General features: G+C 43.1%; 1 protein-coding gene across 2 annotated transcripts in view; it reads right to left on the bottom strand.

Annotated features, from left to right (window-relative positions):
• ZFAT (zinc finger and AT-hook domain containing) overlaps positions 1-8,867 on the bottom strand; it is a 151,095-nt gene extending 142,228 nt beyond the window's left edge. Inside the window, exons 1-2 of one of the 2 annotated variants that reach the window (XM_071803779.1) lie at positions 8,717-8,867; positions 5,697-5,864 (exon numbers count right to left, since the gene is read on the bottom strand). The gene's annotated coding sequence lies outside the window, so the exon portion shown is untranslated. The remainder of the gene's footprint in view (positions 1-5,696; positions 5,865-8,716) is intronic. The other variant, XM_071803780.1, reaches the window with a different exon arrangement.
• Between the last annotated feature and the right edge of the window lie 8,773 nt (positions 8,868-17,640).

The raw sequence follows: 17,640 nt of genomic DNA, 5'->3' as shown, positions 1-17,640 counted from the left end.
AACACTGTAAAATTTTAATTAGGTTTTTGAACTCAAAGCAGTCATACCTTTGAAATAAAATGAAAAACACAAAGACCAATCACTCATGCCTAACCGCATAATATTTGAGGATATCAACTACTACGTTCATTTTGTAATTAATAATATTAAAAGCACTGGATCAGAAGTGGTAAGTGGGGGGGGGGGAAAAAAAGAGGATAGGCAAGAGTCAAAATAGACAGATATGCACTTTAAGTAAAGAAAATATCGCAAGTTTCCTTGTTAAAGAATTTGCCTTGTATCAAAACTGATTCAAGTTCTGAAGACGGCAAGCTCTGTTTGGAGGATTCTTTTCTGCTATAAAGGCTAAAGATCCGGTATACCAACCTTCATAAAGCTCTGAAAGTCACCTTAACCTCCCTTGATATTTCCTTGAAACACTGTCTTGATATATTCAGAACAAGATGAAGGACAGGTTGCAGAAGTAGCTTCCCTGATACCAGAACATTCCCAATGTTGACCTGAAAGTGCCTGAACCCATCAGCAGATGGTTTAGTGAGGCAGCCAAGGGGACGTGAAAATGAAGATGTCCTGGACCTACAGGGAGATCCGAGTTGGGCTCACAGAACCGTCATCAAGAAAAACATTGAAAACACTGCCTTTGTCTTATTGGGATAAAGTACACACCTGTCAAACTAATATTAAAAATTAATTAGCTGTAGTATTTCTTGTCTTAACCTAATTTAATGGAAAAAGTGTGTTATTTATCCTTCTAGAAGTGAGTGCAATATCAATCACTCTTAAGTTAAAGTTTCACTGGTAAAGTTTACTGAACAATAAATTATGACAAAACTCCAAAAGAAGTAGATTGAGGGGCAGTGATGAGAAAGAATATTTATTTACAAGGAAGATCTGTATATAATCAGAACATTTAGCTACAAAGTTTATCAACAGTGCTAATAATGTATCAGGTAGTCTATAAAAGATAAAGATACTCTCAGAAAACAACAAGTTAACAAAAAACACACTACACTAAGGGTATGAGTATGTTTAAGAATGTATGTTGAAATAATGATGCACATCAAATATGGACCAGTCATCCAGCAGAATGAATTTGGAGAAAAAGAAAGACCAATAGCCTTTAAGCACAAAGGTTCCCATCTCCAGGAAGAGCTTTTGTGGACCCAGCCAGAGCACTTTTAAGGATGGGGCAAAAGAAAGGAAGATGCGATGGAAAACTCATAGCATTTTTAACTTAAAATACTTTACCAATGTTGCTACTGATGAGAGACTATTGCTAGGAGTCCAACAGCTGAGGCATGCCCTAGAAATTCCAGGTAACAGCAGCCAGACAGGTCACCATCTGCTTAAACCAGAACAGAGTTTTCAGTCTGTTCTATTTTACCCATTTGCTTCTAATTTCTATCTTAGTACATAACTCTGCCCCCTATTATACTGTTCTGTTTGCCTGGTACTGAGGATATGGGCAAAGCAGACAGCTCGGTGAAGGTTTCAAAAGAGAAAAAGTCCGCTGTGCCAGCAGCTCTGACCAGTCTGTACCCTGAGATATAAGCTTAGGAAGTTCATGTGCATTTTCTGCCAAGCTGCAGAGGGTAAGCAGTGCATCTTCTGTTGCCAAGCATCAGCTTTGGGAAACAGCGCTCTCCATAAGGCACAAATTTGAGCCTTTTCTTTAGGTTATCAACAGTACACAACATACCTCACACCACTCACCCGAAACTGTGGGCTTGTGATTTCTGCACATAGAAGCACACAGTGCATTGAGCACTCTAAATCATGGACTGAGCGCTTTAAGATAACGCACAGAGAAGAGCTCAGTCTTCGGGAACATTTAGGAACGCTTTGAACGTTAGAAGAACGCCAACTCTGCATTTGGCTGAACCACGCTGGATCTGCAGCGAAAACAATGAAGTGAATAAAGTCCTCTGAGCCTCATCTGGAATTTTGATTTATTATACTCATTTTAAGCCTCTGATGTTCATTCTCCACACAGCTCTTACGCAGCAAAAGATTTGGTTTGGACTTATTATTTCTATATAATATGCCCACATTCTCACAAATTCCACTAATACCACTTTGGTATCTAACACTGTGTTGATGGAGTGTGAAACATGGGAATTAAACAGCCTTCTAGAAGTTCAGCCTCCTCATTTCCCACAGGATCCAACATGCCCTCAGACATGAAACAATCTTATCTAGGGCACTTCTTGTGAATATTTTAATATCTTTTCCTTTATCTTTCTAACCATTTCTGCAGAAATATAAACCTAGTTTTCTCAGGCTTCTTGCGCTATTAAAACTCTTTACTTGTGTTGTTCAGACTGAGTTATCCTAAGATGACAGTATAGGAGGAGCAAACTATATTACTGAAGGGTAACTTCAGGTGAAGAAAACTTATCTGTTCTAAATGACTTTTAAACTGCAAGGTGAGTTGTGCTGCTTCTAGTTAAGTACCAGCTCAGACAGAAATCTGCCTCTTTATTGGGTAGTGGGGCATTCTCCAGTTAGACCAGTTCACTGCTGTTCTAACTTACAGAATTCCCTAAAGAAGAAAAAAGCAGGAACATTTTGAAGTAAATATAAACAGGAAAGACAGTAATTGCTATTGTATTGACAAAATTACCGACAGGCAGATCAAGAGGATCTAAAACTCTCTTCTATATGTATGCCTTATTATTATTATAAATTGATATTTTAATCTTTTTGAAGCAAGAAACAGCAGGGGAGGATTCTTCCATCTCCTTTTATTTTGTACAATCCTTAGCACTGTGCTATGTGTTACAGCATCAATCATTCATCAGTACAACCATCCCTTTATTCTTCTTTACCTTCTTCACTCCAATGGTGCCTCAAAGCAACAATCTGGAAAGGATCACTGAGCTAATGAACAGTTAGGCTAAACAGCCACCCAAAAAGTTTTCAAACAAACTAGATAAAATAAACTATGTAAACAAATTATCACAAATACCACTTGCTTTCAGAAAAATAAATTTAAAAAAAATCTATGGTCATGCAGCACGCCCATACTATCCAGGCACTAACAGTTTAGATAATTTTAATATTATTCCATATTACGCATGTCAAATGTAGATCTGAATAAACTTGCAGGTCAAGCCTATAAAACTCACAACGGCAGGCATGCTTCCACCATTACATATGCTTCCAGATGCACCATTTTTACCTTTCTGTTCTATATATCACAACATGAAAAATCCCTATCACGTAAACTAAACCAAAAATACAAGCAGTGTGCAAACAGCACTCGCCCCCAGTCTATTCAGCTTGTTCTCAATCTGATTATTCACCTGTTTGGTACTGGCTGCCATCTGCCCACTCCTCCTCCTGTCTCTGGCGCAGACTTTTTGCCACCTCCTAAGCCTTTTTTTTTTCCATCCTTCTTTCTTTCTTTGCACCTTCCTGCACACTTCTTCCAGGTCACTGATACATACAGTGAATAAACTTAATGCAAGATCACTCCCTGGGGCTTCCCAGTCATTACATTTCAAATCAACTCCAATGGAGAGAAGGTTTTGCTATGTAACACTAGAAAAAACCTACATACTTATTTCCTATCTTTAAATATATTTATATGCATAAAATATGTTCACAGACAAAGTATACATATTAAATGTGTATATAAATATATTTACATAGATATTTAAGACAGGAAATAGATTCAAGACCAAGTCAGCCACTACTCACGCTTATTTTCCCATTTAAACTGCAGCAAGAGCATTAATCACCAGTAGATACATACAAGAGCAGGCATGCAGGTATTTTTATTTTAGGCAAACAATCCACTGCCTCATAGAAATTAGCAGTTGTCTCTATTAACTCTATGGCTGTTATAGCCAAATCTTATCACGTGTTGAAAAGGATGCTGGGATTAATTATGTAGTTCCAATCTGGCCCTTTTATTAGTATCAGGAATGTCCGTTTTGTAAGCTGTACATGGCAGTCACTTAAAACTCCATCTGGCTTTTTTTATTTACACCAGGAACTTCCGTGCTAAGAGTTCATGAATATATTCACTGCACTGATCTTTTTTTTTCCCCTCCAGAAAAAAAAAATAAAGCTTTCAACAAAACACTTAAGCAAAAATGAATCTGTAAATGCCTGTTGGCATTTTGAAATTTATGAAGTAACAAAGGAAGATTCCATGCTTCTTTAAATAAGGAGAATTTGGTTTTAAGAACATGTAGAAAATAAATCCAAAAGAGCTTTCACTTTGTCTGCCACTGACCTTTAGACCTGACACCCACTGCATCCTGTGGGAAACTTCTTCCAAGAGCCAACTTGCTTATAAATATTTTAGCAGACTTAAGCATCCAGACTACATTTGACTACATCTACAGAATGAAAAGGCTGTTGAACAATGACAAACTGTATGTGGACTTTCATATTCACATAAATATCTGTAAAGAAATGAAATATAACGCAATGGAATCTTGAATGTGCTACACGCAGGTGCTTTTGAAGTTGTTTTTGGTTTTTTTTACAATGTTTACTCATACAGCTGCTACAAGTCTCTGCTAAAATGTATAAAGAAAGCACTGCTGTCCATTTTTCTGCATATGGTTTTGAAAGATTTGCATATCTTCAAAAATAACAAAAGCATTAAAAAAAAAAGCTCACGCATTCCTAGATTTGTGTGATAAAAGCAATAGTGATAATTCAATTCCCCACTCAAAATGAAAATTCAAGTCCCTCTTAGATGTTTTGCCAATAAATTTCCTTAAACTCTGCAAGAACAGCTCACTTAGAGGAATTCTGTTTAGCTTTCAAGTGTCAAAGCACTGCACCTGTTCCTTTTCAGATAACCAGTCTCCTTGTCAAGTCTCATACTCCTCTTGTTTCTCCACTAGAATGAGAAATTGTTTTGCGCAGTATGGAACAGATCACTTGCGGAAAGTCACAGGAAGGATTTCTTTATTACTTCCACACCCAGGTGCACTTCTCCTCCATGTCAACCCTTCGCTCCTTCTGTATATGGTTCCACTGCAGAGCTCTACGTCCTGTACAGTCACATACAGGACTGCGCTACATGGGTGCTCAGATCCAGCTGTTCAAAACAAGCCGCGGAGCCAGACAAGGACAACCATGTTCACCAAGACAGGTAACTAGGAATTTGGCTCCCTCACGCTGCTAGAGAACAAAAGCAACTACAGTATATTTAAGAAACTTCTTTTTGTTAACTGAAACATTAGATGCTGTCAAAGAAGATGCCCGATTACTTAGAATTAAACTATAAACATTGTGTTATTGAAGGATTTTATGCCAACAGTTTTGAGCTAGATTTAGCAAGCAAAAAAAACCAGAAGGAATGTTTAGGAAAGCTTATCATGGAGGGTTTGCTTCAATTTCACCCATCAAGTGACAGTATCTTCATTAAGCATGCCTAAGTGCTAACTACAAGAACAAGTATTTGAAGGCACAATTCCTCTTGAGGACGTTGCAATAAGAAGTGCATACTAATAGTATATAAAAGCCTTTATTTTCTGGTCTTAATATTACTGAAGTTTCTGTTGAAACTTTAGTCCTTTGGCTTTTTTATGGTTGTTTTATCACCAGCCATCAAAACTGCATTAGTGGTCCAGCTATGTACGATACAGATCAAAGCTTCTGTCCCGTAAAACCCCTCTCTCATGGTTATCTCTAGAGCCACATAACTTCCCAGCAGTTACAGTTCCCATTACCAAAAGGAGCAGGAGGACCAGCTGTGTCTCGCTCCAAGTTATTCCTCTGATGTCTCCTAGGAGGTCAGTATTATGCTCCTGGCACCGATCTCTTCAGCATGCTGGTCCGAAATTTGCATGTAGACATTTGAGACAACAAGCAGCCGGTAACTACTCAGCTCTCGAAACCTACAGTAAGATAACGCCAATGAATTTCCATGCACGAGAACAGCAGGACAGGATGTACAGGGCAGGATTACATAAGGCACGAGGCGCTGCTGGGAACCAACAACAGCAAGAGCATAAATGGCTCAGAAAAATGCTGATGTCACTCGTATACGTTTGGGTTGTGCTGGCCAAGTGTCTCAGATCCTAAAATCAGTCTTTCTAGCTGTTTTTTAAAACCTCACAGTTAGCTCTGTTTTAATGAGATCTTGAAAAATAACTTTTCAAAAAACTTGTGTTTCATTCTAATATTAAGATGAGAGATAGAGTTATAAAATCCAAGAAGACCCTAGATTTACTGTAGCACTTACAAGGAAGAATCTAAATAAAACCAGAAAATGTAATGGAGAACTGGAAAAAAACACGTAATCATGTACACACATCTTTGTTCCTAATACTTACTGAAAAAACAGTTGAAGCACAATTTATCCATGTTAAAATATGACCTATACGAACCTATAGAGACTTACAGGAGTTATCGGGTGAGCCCTCCTTGCATAAATTAAAGATGCCTAAGGGTAGCTATGAAACTAGGTATTTGATTTTTTCCAGGGCATCTACATATTATAAATTAACAATGAATTGCCATTACACCAGAGCAGCTTTCAATTTTGTTAAGAAAAAAGAAAACAAAACAAAATCCAACAACCCTAACTGTGCTGCGCTTACCTCCTCCTCAACACATCAAAGCTTTCCTATTTAATGTTTAAACTGATTATGGAAGTTTCGTACTAACTTGAGTGGACAAGTGAGAAACTATAGATCAAATTGCTTTCAAAAAAACCCTAAGATATCAGGTAAGCAGTGCTTGTGCGTTTTTTCCTACTGTACCTTTTTTTTTTAATTAAAAAAAAAAAGAGAGACAAACAATCTAGCTGCACAAGTCTGTATAAAGCACAACAGTAAAGATGGAATACTTAGCCACTCAGGTCAGTATTCAGAGCCTTCACCAGTTATTGCAGTGGGTGTGCACCACTTCTGAGCAGCACGTGAACCACAACAGGTAACTCCTTCACAGCTCTGGGACTTCAGTATTGAAGTTTTGCCTATGAATTTGCCTAGAATTTTATTTTCTATAGAGAGCATCATATAAGACAAGAGGGAAAATACCATTCCTAAAAGTGAACTACTCAGTTTACCTTTCATTACACACATAAGGAACTTATTGTCATTCCCTTTAGTATTTTCTTGCAAATACAGAGGCACCCTGAGATAGCATCGAGTTAATGCAACTACCCAACCCTGACATGTACAACTAAATAGTGTCACAGAAAGTTACAAACCAACGCTGTAAGTAATTTCTTCACCATATCAAGTATATCAGAATGCCTGTCTTCCAGTTCCCTACCAAAGCACCAAACCTAACACCATATAGAGTTCAGAGACGCCAACTATTGGAGATAATCAGCCACATTACAAATTCACAAGGTTTCCTTAACACTGGAAGAGGATACCAGCTTTGTTCTAGGCAAACTGGGCAAAAAAACCCTCCCAAATAATATGCAGTGTGGAATGGCAGCCCTTTAAAAGTATATTAGAGCACACGCTTCATAAAAATACGAAGTGTAAGATGACTACACAGTGCACATCATGCAATACAACAGGTTATTAAATATCTCTTTAAGCAAGTGCCTGTTCCCATCAAATAGCAGCTACTACAGGAAAATTCTGCAAGAAAAACACTCATACCCTGGCTACAGCCTCTGTTTCTGTAATAGAAATAACATCGGTATCTATCTGTTATTACTATAGCAGATAAGCATTTCACAGTCATCAGTATATTTATTCACAGCACAGTTCTGGAAAGCACCGCTATTCCTGATTCATAAGCAAACAGAGGACTCGCGCAGAAAGACTGATCCAAGGTCACAGAGTAAGTCTGTGGTAAAGTAAGAAACTTCACCTGGTCTTGCCTTCACGCAACTAACACTCTCTATTAATGAGTCATTTCTGCTCCTCTAAATCATTCTCTGAATATGAAAAGCCAACAGACTGCCTGTGGCATCCAAACTCTGCATGCTAATAGCAAGATTCACTCCAGGGTTTTCTGAGAAATAATTAAAAAAAAAATAAATCATGCCCATAGGCCTTGTTCTATACTGTCACAGAATCCTACTTCAGCACTGGGCTGCTATGGGCAAAAGGAGATATATGTGTATATATATAATTAGGTAGTCTGCCTTGTTTGTGATCCAGCTCTCTCACTGAAGAAAAAACAACAGTCCTTGAATAGTTTCACTCACTCACACCACAGACCACCGGGCAAGGGCAAAGTGCAGGGCAGAAGGGACAGCCAGCTCGGGAGACAAGCTTTGCAAAGCTGGGGGCCAGGGCGGGGGGCAGAAGTCCCTACAGCCCATCAAAAAAAATAAAAAATAAAAAAATAAAACGCAACAAAAAACCTCTGTTCCCAGGTCAACGGGGTCACCGCGCGGTGAGGGGGGAGCAGGGAGGACGGTCCCCGAGGGCGGTGTGGTGGGAAATCTACCCACAGAGAGGCTCGGTGAAGGGTGCGGGGCGAGGGGTGCGGGGCGAGGGGTGCGGGGCGAGGGGTGCGGGGCGAGGGGTGCGGGGCGAGGGGTGCGGGGTGCCCTCCCCTCCCGGCTCGCAACGTGCAGCGAGGCCCCCCACAGGCTCCCCCATCGCCGGGGGACTGGAGGCCGCAAATTCTCTGCTACCCTCCCCCCGGCTACCCGCCCCTCGGGGGGCACAGGCGCTCCCCGCCTCCGCCCCACCGTCCCCGGGCCCCCTCACCTTCACTACTCCAGGCCACAGCCTGCCTCCCGCCCCATCCGGGCAGCCCTGATCCCCCTTACCTGTGAGAGAGGGTGGCCGGCTCCGCCGCGAGGACCGCCGGGGCTGCCTCGCCCGGCCCGCTCGCAGACCCCCTGCCGGCGGCCGCCGCCCTCGCTCGGCCGAAAGGTCCCGCGGAGCCGCCCGGCCCGGCTCAGCCCAGCTCGGCCCCCGCCCCGGCGCGGCCGCGTCTCCCCCTTCGCCTTTAGTTTGACCTTTTCCGTGTCTCCGCTCGCCGCCCCCGACACACTTTGACGTCACTCCCATGGCAACCAATCCCCGCCCCCTTGCAGCCCCCGCTCTTCTCAACGGACGGACGCACGCAAACGCACGCGCGCACGCGCTGCGTGGGGTGGGGCGGGGCCTCCTCCCTCGCGGCCAATGATCGTGCGCCGGGGCGCTCCCGCCCCGCCCTGCCGCTGGCGCGCGCCCCGAGCGTGCGGGGCGCGCAGAGCGCGTGGGGCCGGTGGTGTACCTGGTGCACACGTTGCGCCGAGCAGGGTGTGTGTGGTGTACGGGGTGCGCACGTTGCACTGAGCGGGATGTGTGTGGTGTACGGGGTGCGCACGTTGCACTGAGCGGGATGTGTGTGGTGTACGGGGTGCACGGGTTGCACCGAGCCCGGTGTGTGTGGTTTACAGGGTGCACAACATGCAGGCTGTGTATGGTGTGTGCGGTGCATGCGGTGTGGAATGTGTGGAATGCATGCTCTCTGGACCGTGGTGTGCGCTGTGTGTGTGCACGGTGCACTATGCACGTCATTTGCAATGCACTGTATGCTGTGCTGCGAACACCACCGGTTCACAGAATCACAGAATGGCTGGGGTTGGAAAGGACCTCTGGAGATCATCCAGTCCAACCCACCTGCTAAACCAGGTTCACCAGAGCAGATCACACAGGAAGGTGTCCAGGTGGGTTTGAATGTCTCCAGAGAAGGAGACTCCACAGCCTCTCTGGGCAGCCTGGTCCAGGGCTCTGGCACCTCAAAGGAAAGAAGTTTCTTCTCATATTCAGATGGAACCTCCTGTGCTTCAGTCTGTGCCCATTGCCTCTCATCCTATCGTTGGGCACCACTGAAAGGAATCTGATCCCATCCTCTTGACACCCACCCTTGAGATATTTATAAACATTGATGAGATCCCCTCTCAGCTTCTCTTCTCCAGGCTGACCAGACCTAGCTCTCCCAGTCTTTCCTTATAAGATGCTCCAGACCCCTCAGCATACTTGTAACCCCACTTCATCACTTTCACCCTGCAAACCCTGGAAATATTTGTTGGCGATGGAGGATTGGTGATGGAGCATGCAGGAGAGCACATCAGCAGGAAAGCTTACGTTGTTGCGAGGGAGAGGTTGCGGTGGGAGCAGAGGCAGAGGGGTGCGGAGCAGGAGCTGCAGCAATGCTGCATGTGGGTGCTGAGGAGCCGAGGGCAGAGCAGCGTGTTACAGCAAAGGCCTCTGGTCCCTCAGGCAAGGGTGAGAGCAGGAGGACGTGCTCCTTCACATTCCTCAGCGGAGTCAATCCTTCCTTCTCTCCAGAGGGGAAAAGGAAATCTTAACACGAGTTTAAATGCTGACTTTCTCTGCACAAACACGCACAAGTTGAGCTAGTGCCATCACAGTTTCATAGAATCATAGAATGTCTTGAGTTGGAAGGGATCCACAAAGATCATCGAATCCAACTTGTGTCCCTGCATGTGACAACCCCACAGTTCACACCATGTGTCTTGAGGGCATTATCCAAATGCTTCTTGAACACTGTCAGGCTTGGGGCTGTGACACCTCCCTGGGGAGCCTGTTCCAGTGTCCAGCACTCTCTGGGTGAAGAACCTTTTCCTAATGTCCAACCGAAACCTCCCCTGGCACATCTTCCTGCCATTCCCTCAGGTTCTGCCATTGGTCACTGTTGCTCGCCTGCTCCTCTCCATCTCTGGTGTTCTTCCTTGTCCCGCGCTGCTTCTGTATTCCCTGAGGATCCAGCTCCTTCCCCAGTCCACAGTTTACAGCACATTCCCATTGTTTGGCGAGCATATGGGCGACTGCATTTACTTTCCCAAAAATATTTGGCACAGATTTCATGTATGTAATGTGTATAACATATGGAAGGCTGCATATCTCAGTGTGCAATGTGTGCAGACTTTTTTTATGTACAAATACTTCTCTTCAAGCACTCTTAGCTGTGAAAAGGTTATGAACACACAGCATGCAACCTTCTGTTCAAGGCCGGTGCAGCGGTCTTCTTTGGGTTTGTACCTTATTTCACCGAAGTTGCGTGTATTAACAACATGTTACGTATTGTACGTATTGTACAAGTTGATGTAAGTATGCAGGTATGATATTTAAATACACAATTAGCAATTACCCCATGTCTTTCATATACCTGACATGCAGAACACATTGTGTACTTTATATGTGCCACATATCTGTCATCTCTCCAAAATGGCAGTTCCAAATGATTTTTAATCAGAAATATTAATTCAGAAATACAATTTAATATTCATCAGAAATATATATTGAGAGGTATTCACCAAACTCTTTCTAATGGTGGATGAAAGGGCACAGATACAGTTTCCCTGCCTTTGAAATGCATGATACCTTTCTTCCAGAATATTAACAAACAAGTTTAAATCCTCTCACAGCAAGACCAAGATCTGCAGCGTGAATTCATACGTGATCTGAGTTTTGCTCATATGAAGAGATCTAATAGGGAAAGTATTGTAAAGAGAGCTTTTTAACTGTCCCTGAATTTGTAACATGGCTTATTTTTTATCAACCCAACTAGATTTAGTGTTGTATTACTGGCTGCCGGCAAAACACTCGAATTTTGGTGTCACGTGGAGCAGGAGAGTTCAGGTGGAGCATGGTGTGTGCTGGGTGAGGTGCTGACCTGCCTGGTGACGGTGACACCAGTCTGTCCCGGGGAGCCCGTGTGGGACCTGCTGGCTTTGCACAGCGGTTCTGGTGGGTCCCAGCTCTTCTGCACCTTGCGTTTTGACGGGTCTCTTTTTAATTCCAGTGTCCAAACCACGAACCCGACTGTTGCCGGCTTGCAGAGCTACTAAAAGGATGAGTTTGGCCAGTCAGCAGCAACCAGGAGAGACCATATTCTAATGTACCAACCATCCGGGGCCGGTGGACCCTTAGCCATGATGGGCTGCATGATTAAGATGCCAGGACTTGGGCTTTTGCGCTTGTTACACTTGAAAACTGCAGCATCTGTGTTAGTGGTCCGCCCCCTAAAAAAATCCCTGTTGATTCAAATCAGGAGGAAGACTTTGAACAGCAAACTCTTGGGAAAGGTATAAATGAATATGCCACCAGAGATGTGTCAGTAGAGAATCATAGAATCATTTTGGTTGAAGACACCCTCAAGATCGTTGAGTCCAACCATTAACCTACACTGGCACTAAACCGTGTCCCTAAGACACTCATCTAACCACCTCCAGGGATGGTGATGGTGATATGACATCAGCGTGTCCCCAGGAAAGTAATTTTCTTCCTGCACATCTGTTGCCCTCTAGTTTGGTGGGGACAGTCCTTCCTTTTCTCCCAGGGGTCAGTGTAGTCAGTGCTTGTGTGTCGTATATTGGCGTAGGTAAATATGCTCCTCAGCAAGTAAATTCATGTCAAATCCACTTATTTGGCATTTTTATCGATGAATTCTTAAAAATGCCAAGATAAGCACGTAACAACTAATGGGGTGTGAGGAAGAGGAGATGGCGCAACAATGTAGGTGAGGGAGGAGATGGAGAAATCAGTCCTGAGGAGGGACCTGGCACTCAGGAGGCATGAGGGAGCCAGGGCTCATCGCTTCAAATATGATCTCCCAGGAAGGGAGAGGGGAAAAAAGAAGCCACGTCTCTCCTTTTAGCACAGACAATGCGGGGCTCCCATGCCTGATTTCCATGAGAAAGGCCACTTGTGGCATTGACATTCTGTGGCACCGTGTCCCCAACGCAAACCTCCTCCTCAATGCGAGGCTGAAAGAGGAGGGGAGGAATAGAATAAACTCTGCTTTGCAAAAAGGGCCAGAGCTGCCAAAGAGGCCCATGGAAAACCAATTCTGCAATGAGGAGAAAGAAGGAGAGAGGATCCCTGCTCATCCACACAGAGAAACGCCTGCTGAAAATAAGTGGGAGGAGGGCAAAGAGACATTTTGATGCATTTATACAGACTTTGAGTGAGCGCTGGTTTGAAGTGAAAATTGTTGACGAGGATGCTGATGTGGGGTTGTTTTTGAGTTCGGGAGCGTTGAGCTGAACTCTTTTCTTCATACGCATAACATCCATAAGTGCCGTTGATTTCAAATCCCGGCTCACACTGAGGTTTTTATGAGTACTTGTCATTCGTGGATCTTGGAGGGCTTTACAAAGGAGAGAGCTATAAATAAGACAGATGGGAAAGTGAGGAATAGAGAAGGGCTTTTAAACGGCAATAGATTGTTTCTTTATGGGTTTCTGTGTATAAGAACTAGACAAAAACTGATATTTTACTGAATGTAAAATATTTTGCAATAGCACACTCTGCCGAATTACTTGTACGTAGATATTTACATTATTAAGGCAAAAGTTTTCTCACACTGTACAGATTGTCTCTAGCTAAGCTTTTGTAAAATGCAAAAAGAAAAACATTTAATGTTAGATTTTAACATAGTGTACGCATGTTTTAGGCACTTTTAAATTGAACAGATCAAAGCCTTTTATTCCTAAATGCCAAAAATCCAGTGATATTTGTGGAACTATGTAATTTGACCTGTCTGTTTTACATGTTCCCAAGGGTTTATTACAGGCAGCTTTCAAATTAAGTGGACTGGAACATTTGATGCTCTCTTCCCTGGTTTTCAAAGCCTGTGCAGGGCCCATACTGTGTGCCTGACAGTGCTGTTAAACTGGCAGCATTTCAGTTTTATCACGAGGTTCGCAGCACGGTGAGGGAACAGAGATTACCCCGGCCCCGACTCCGGCTCTGCCACTCCAAGGCAGATATTTCATTTCTGTCTCCTTCATCTTTCCTCTCTGCAGAGGTGGGTATGATATTTCCATACCCTCCAAAGTGTCATTAAGCTTAATTAACCTTGAGAAAAGGAACAGGTAAATTGCAAACAACATGAACAGCGTGGGGAAGGCCCCGACAGTTCAAACATCTCCATGATGACTCGCATGAAAACTTGGTGAGCTTGGGAGATCCTCAGATACTGTCCCCACCTTTGAAATAACATTATTATATATCTGTGAGGCAGCCATAGGCTGGTGGCTCAGTCGTGTTTTATGCAGCGATCCTTTCACCCTCCGGTGACCTTGTAACTGGATAGTAAAAGCAATATCGCACTCACAATTGCACCTGCGCTGCCACTATTTACATTGCAATAGCACCTAGAGGCCCCATTGTATAGGGGACAGTAAAACTCCACTTAAAGTGGGAGGGGAAACAGTAACAGAAGCAAAATATTTGTCTCAAGGTCATATATCAGAAAAGTAGCTCTGGCAGCAGAAAAACTCAGGTCTCCCAAGTCCCAGCACTATACCCTGTGAACAATGGCTTTTAGTGAAAAAAGGACATTTTTACTTGTAGGAGTATAAATATAAAATGCTGGGAGATCACAATGTTTGCAGCAGGATTCGCCCTTTCTTTATTCTTCTGGCTGTAGAACTGCTTGTTTTGGGGGTGGCTTTTGTTTTCTTTCTTTCTTTTTTTTAAAGCACTTAATATTTAGACAAATATGAAATCGCAATTAAATTGTCAGTGCCTTCACGAGAGGCACGATTTTATCTGAAGTGCGTTATGATTTTCCTAATAACAGACCCAAAGCACCAACATTTCTCTTTCAGATTATTCTTTGTTTGAAAAGTTAATTGTTCCTGAAGCGATGCTCGCTGGTTTTCCAGTGGCCTTTTGTAGGTCATGAAGCAATGAATCTTCAAGTCACATCATCCTGCTTTCTCTTCAGTGTGTTTCTATGTAACTATCAGCTCTGCTTTGGTTTGATCTAACCAGATGGTATCTCACAAGATGCTAGGCATGAATATTTCATATGTTTTAGAAACTGTTTTTCCTCACTCTTCAGTGGTAAAATGTGTTGATTTAAAGACCTCTCACAACTTGAGATACTTTCTGGCAAAACGCCGTAACTCAGGCCAAAGACAGCTGAGCATTGTTGTCATCTCACAATGTGGGAAGCAGAGGGTGTTCTGGACCGCTGGAAAAATAGAGCTGAAATTTTCCATTAAGAGGGGAAAAAAATCAAAAAAAGGCATTTTCTGGACATAATGTGGAAAGTCAGAGGCATTAGATCAATGCGATTTTTGATCCATTGAATCAACAGCCAAGTTAATCTGACATCTCTGAGCCAGCGAACGCTTTGTTTTCATTTAAAGTTGGTCTTACTTCAGTTTAGGCCATTTCTAACATTGTTTTCTTATTTACAGTATCAAAGAGTTCAGCCACTATATCTTATGATATAAATCCATTAAGAGTCACCTCCCTTTGTCATTTTTCACTCAAATTTTGCTTTTGCTCCTCTTTGGAGATGTGTTTTTTTCCAGGCCTGTCTTGTTCTTAGTGGATAATCAATATTGAGTTGCAAGTGTTGCACTGAAACTCTGAACCTTGTAAAACTGACTTATTTGGGTTTTTTTTTAGATACACATGAAAATTTTTGGTTTAGCTGAAAGCCACCTCAGGGACAATCCAGTTCCAGATTAAGACACAAAGAGCTAGATTCGGTTGCCTACCCATAGAACTTTGGTGCCATTTAAGATGCTCTACAGGACTTTGCCAAAGTCCAGCTCCTGCTTCAGAAGGTAACAAGTCCACTGTAGATACTGTGGAATTTCTGCCAGTCCCATAAATACATATGAGATACCCTGGGGCATCTCTAATAACACTTGATACTTGTGTATAAATTGTTTAAATGTGTCCATGTGGAGGCATCTACCTCTGAGCTGCCTGTCTAAATTCCCACTGGAGTCAGTGGAGATCCAGTCAGTAAAGACTAGAAAATGCCTGGTTAACCAGACCTTAAACGTCCACTTTACGGTATACAATCATCATGCTTCTCTGCTTTATTTTCAGACGACACATTTTTCAGAGCAGGGTGTGCTTTGCTCATTAGTGAGTGTACTGGAAACTAATTTAAACATTCTCTGCACACCAGACAACAATCACACATAGAAGGAGCCATGCAGGAAGGGACTGGGGATCTGGGATTTCTTTATTTGTAGCTAGAAGGCCAACACCTCAAAAAAGAAGGCAAATTCCCAAGCAAAAAATACACCTTAACCCAGCTGTGCTGCTCCTCTGTCCCCCAACACTTGCTTTGCAAACTCCTGGAGTTTTTGATGGTCTATTCATTGAAATGGGCAATTGTAGTCCCTCAAGCCACACTCAATGTCACATCGATGTATGTGTTTAATTTATGTTCTCCACCATATGATATGCTTGCTAGGCACACACTCCACACCAAATCTGGTAGGCATAGATTCCCGTGCAATATCAGTTTGCAGGCAAGTAATATCAAACCCTCTTCAGGAAGACATGGAGGCAAGTGGGGACTGGTGATGGAAAAAGAGCTGGTAGTTGTAGTCACAGATCCATGATGACAGGTAAGATCAAGCAGAAGAAAAGAAATGAGGAGGAAGAGTGAGATAAATGATAGAGCTTGGAAATAAAGGAGAAGAGGGAATAACAGGTATGTTACTTGAGAGGCACTGTCAGATATTGCTGAAGAAGCACAAAAGAAGGTGTTGGTCCTTTGGCTGGACTACAGTGTCTCCCCAGGACACCAGGAGAACAAAGAAGGAAGAACAGCTAAGATTAACAAGATGTTTGTGAAAGCAAAAGAAAACATTTAGGCTGTGTTGACTAAAGCAATGTAAAGAGCAGTGTAATTTTGCCTTGATGGCCGAACAGCACGGGGGGTGCAGCATCTGTGCCCTCCGACACACCAGCCCTGCAGGGCCAGAGGCAGAGCAGCTCCAGGGTGACTGAGTCTGATCATCTGCTATTACCAACAGACACATGAGCTCCTTCAAAACCTGTCAGAAAAATAGTTTGGATGTTCCCACCACCACCCACACATACCCACTGGTGCTATTAGGCAACCTTAGGACATCCCTATTCAGCTGGTTAGAAATCTTCCAGACTAAATTTTTTCTTAGTCAATTTATACCACTTGTTTTTGCATCAGAATTGGCTTTTCACTTAGATAGTTTTCCCCAGAGTTTCCTTCCATGCTGTATTTATAGAAAGCAGTCATGCTCCCTTGCAGCCACTCTTCTGCCAGACTAAACAAGACTTGTTATGAAATAGGACGTTATAAAATAGGCTGTCCAGTCCCATGGTCATTCAAAAACCTCTTCCTTTTACCTAGTCCACACTAAATTTGTCTTTTCCAAAGTTGGTCAGTCAGACGTGATCACAGTTTTTCTGAGAGGCCAGATGGATGGCAGTGTTTGCTTGGGACCGCAGCTGCACACCACAGGTCTCCAAGACTTCCTTTCATCCTTGCCAGTCTTTATGCACTTACAACATCCACAGCGTTTCAGTCATGGTCCTTACATCCCGTTTCCGCTCCTCCCAATGGAGCACTTGAAGGGACATTGGTTGTCAGACTCAGTCATTCCCCACAACAGAGGCAGGACCCTTCAGATCTCCTCTCTGGTGATAATTTGCTGATTCCCACTCCTACTCACTTCTACAAGTGTGCAAATCCTTTGCGCAAGATGAGTTGGAGTCATACCTGTTGTGCTGGTTTGGCTGAAAATGGTTTAATTTTCTTCATGCAGTTAGAAACCTTTCTTTTTCATAGCTAGCATGGTCGTTATTTGGACGTAGTTTGAGAACAAGAGGTAACACCCCAGCACAGAGCTAACGTTTTTAATTGTTCTGATCTGAGAGCCAAGGACACTCTGAGTGCTCTGCCCACAAGTGTGAGGCATCGAGGAAAGGGGGC

Source organism: Patagioenas fasciata, chromosome 2 (genome assembly GCF_037038585.1).
Source record: "Patagioenas fasciata isolate bPatFas1 chromosome 2, bPatFas1.hap1, whole genome shotgun sequence".
Classification (NCBI taxonomy): Eukaryota; Metazoa; Chordata; class Aves; order Columbiformes; family Columbidae; genus Patagioenas; species Patagioenas fasciata.
This window is presented reverse-complemented; position numbering and strand designations above follow the sequence as displayed.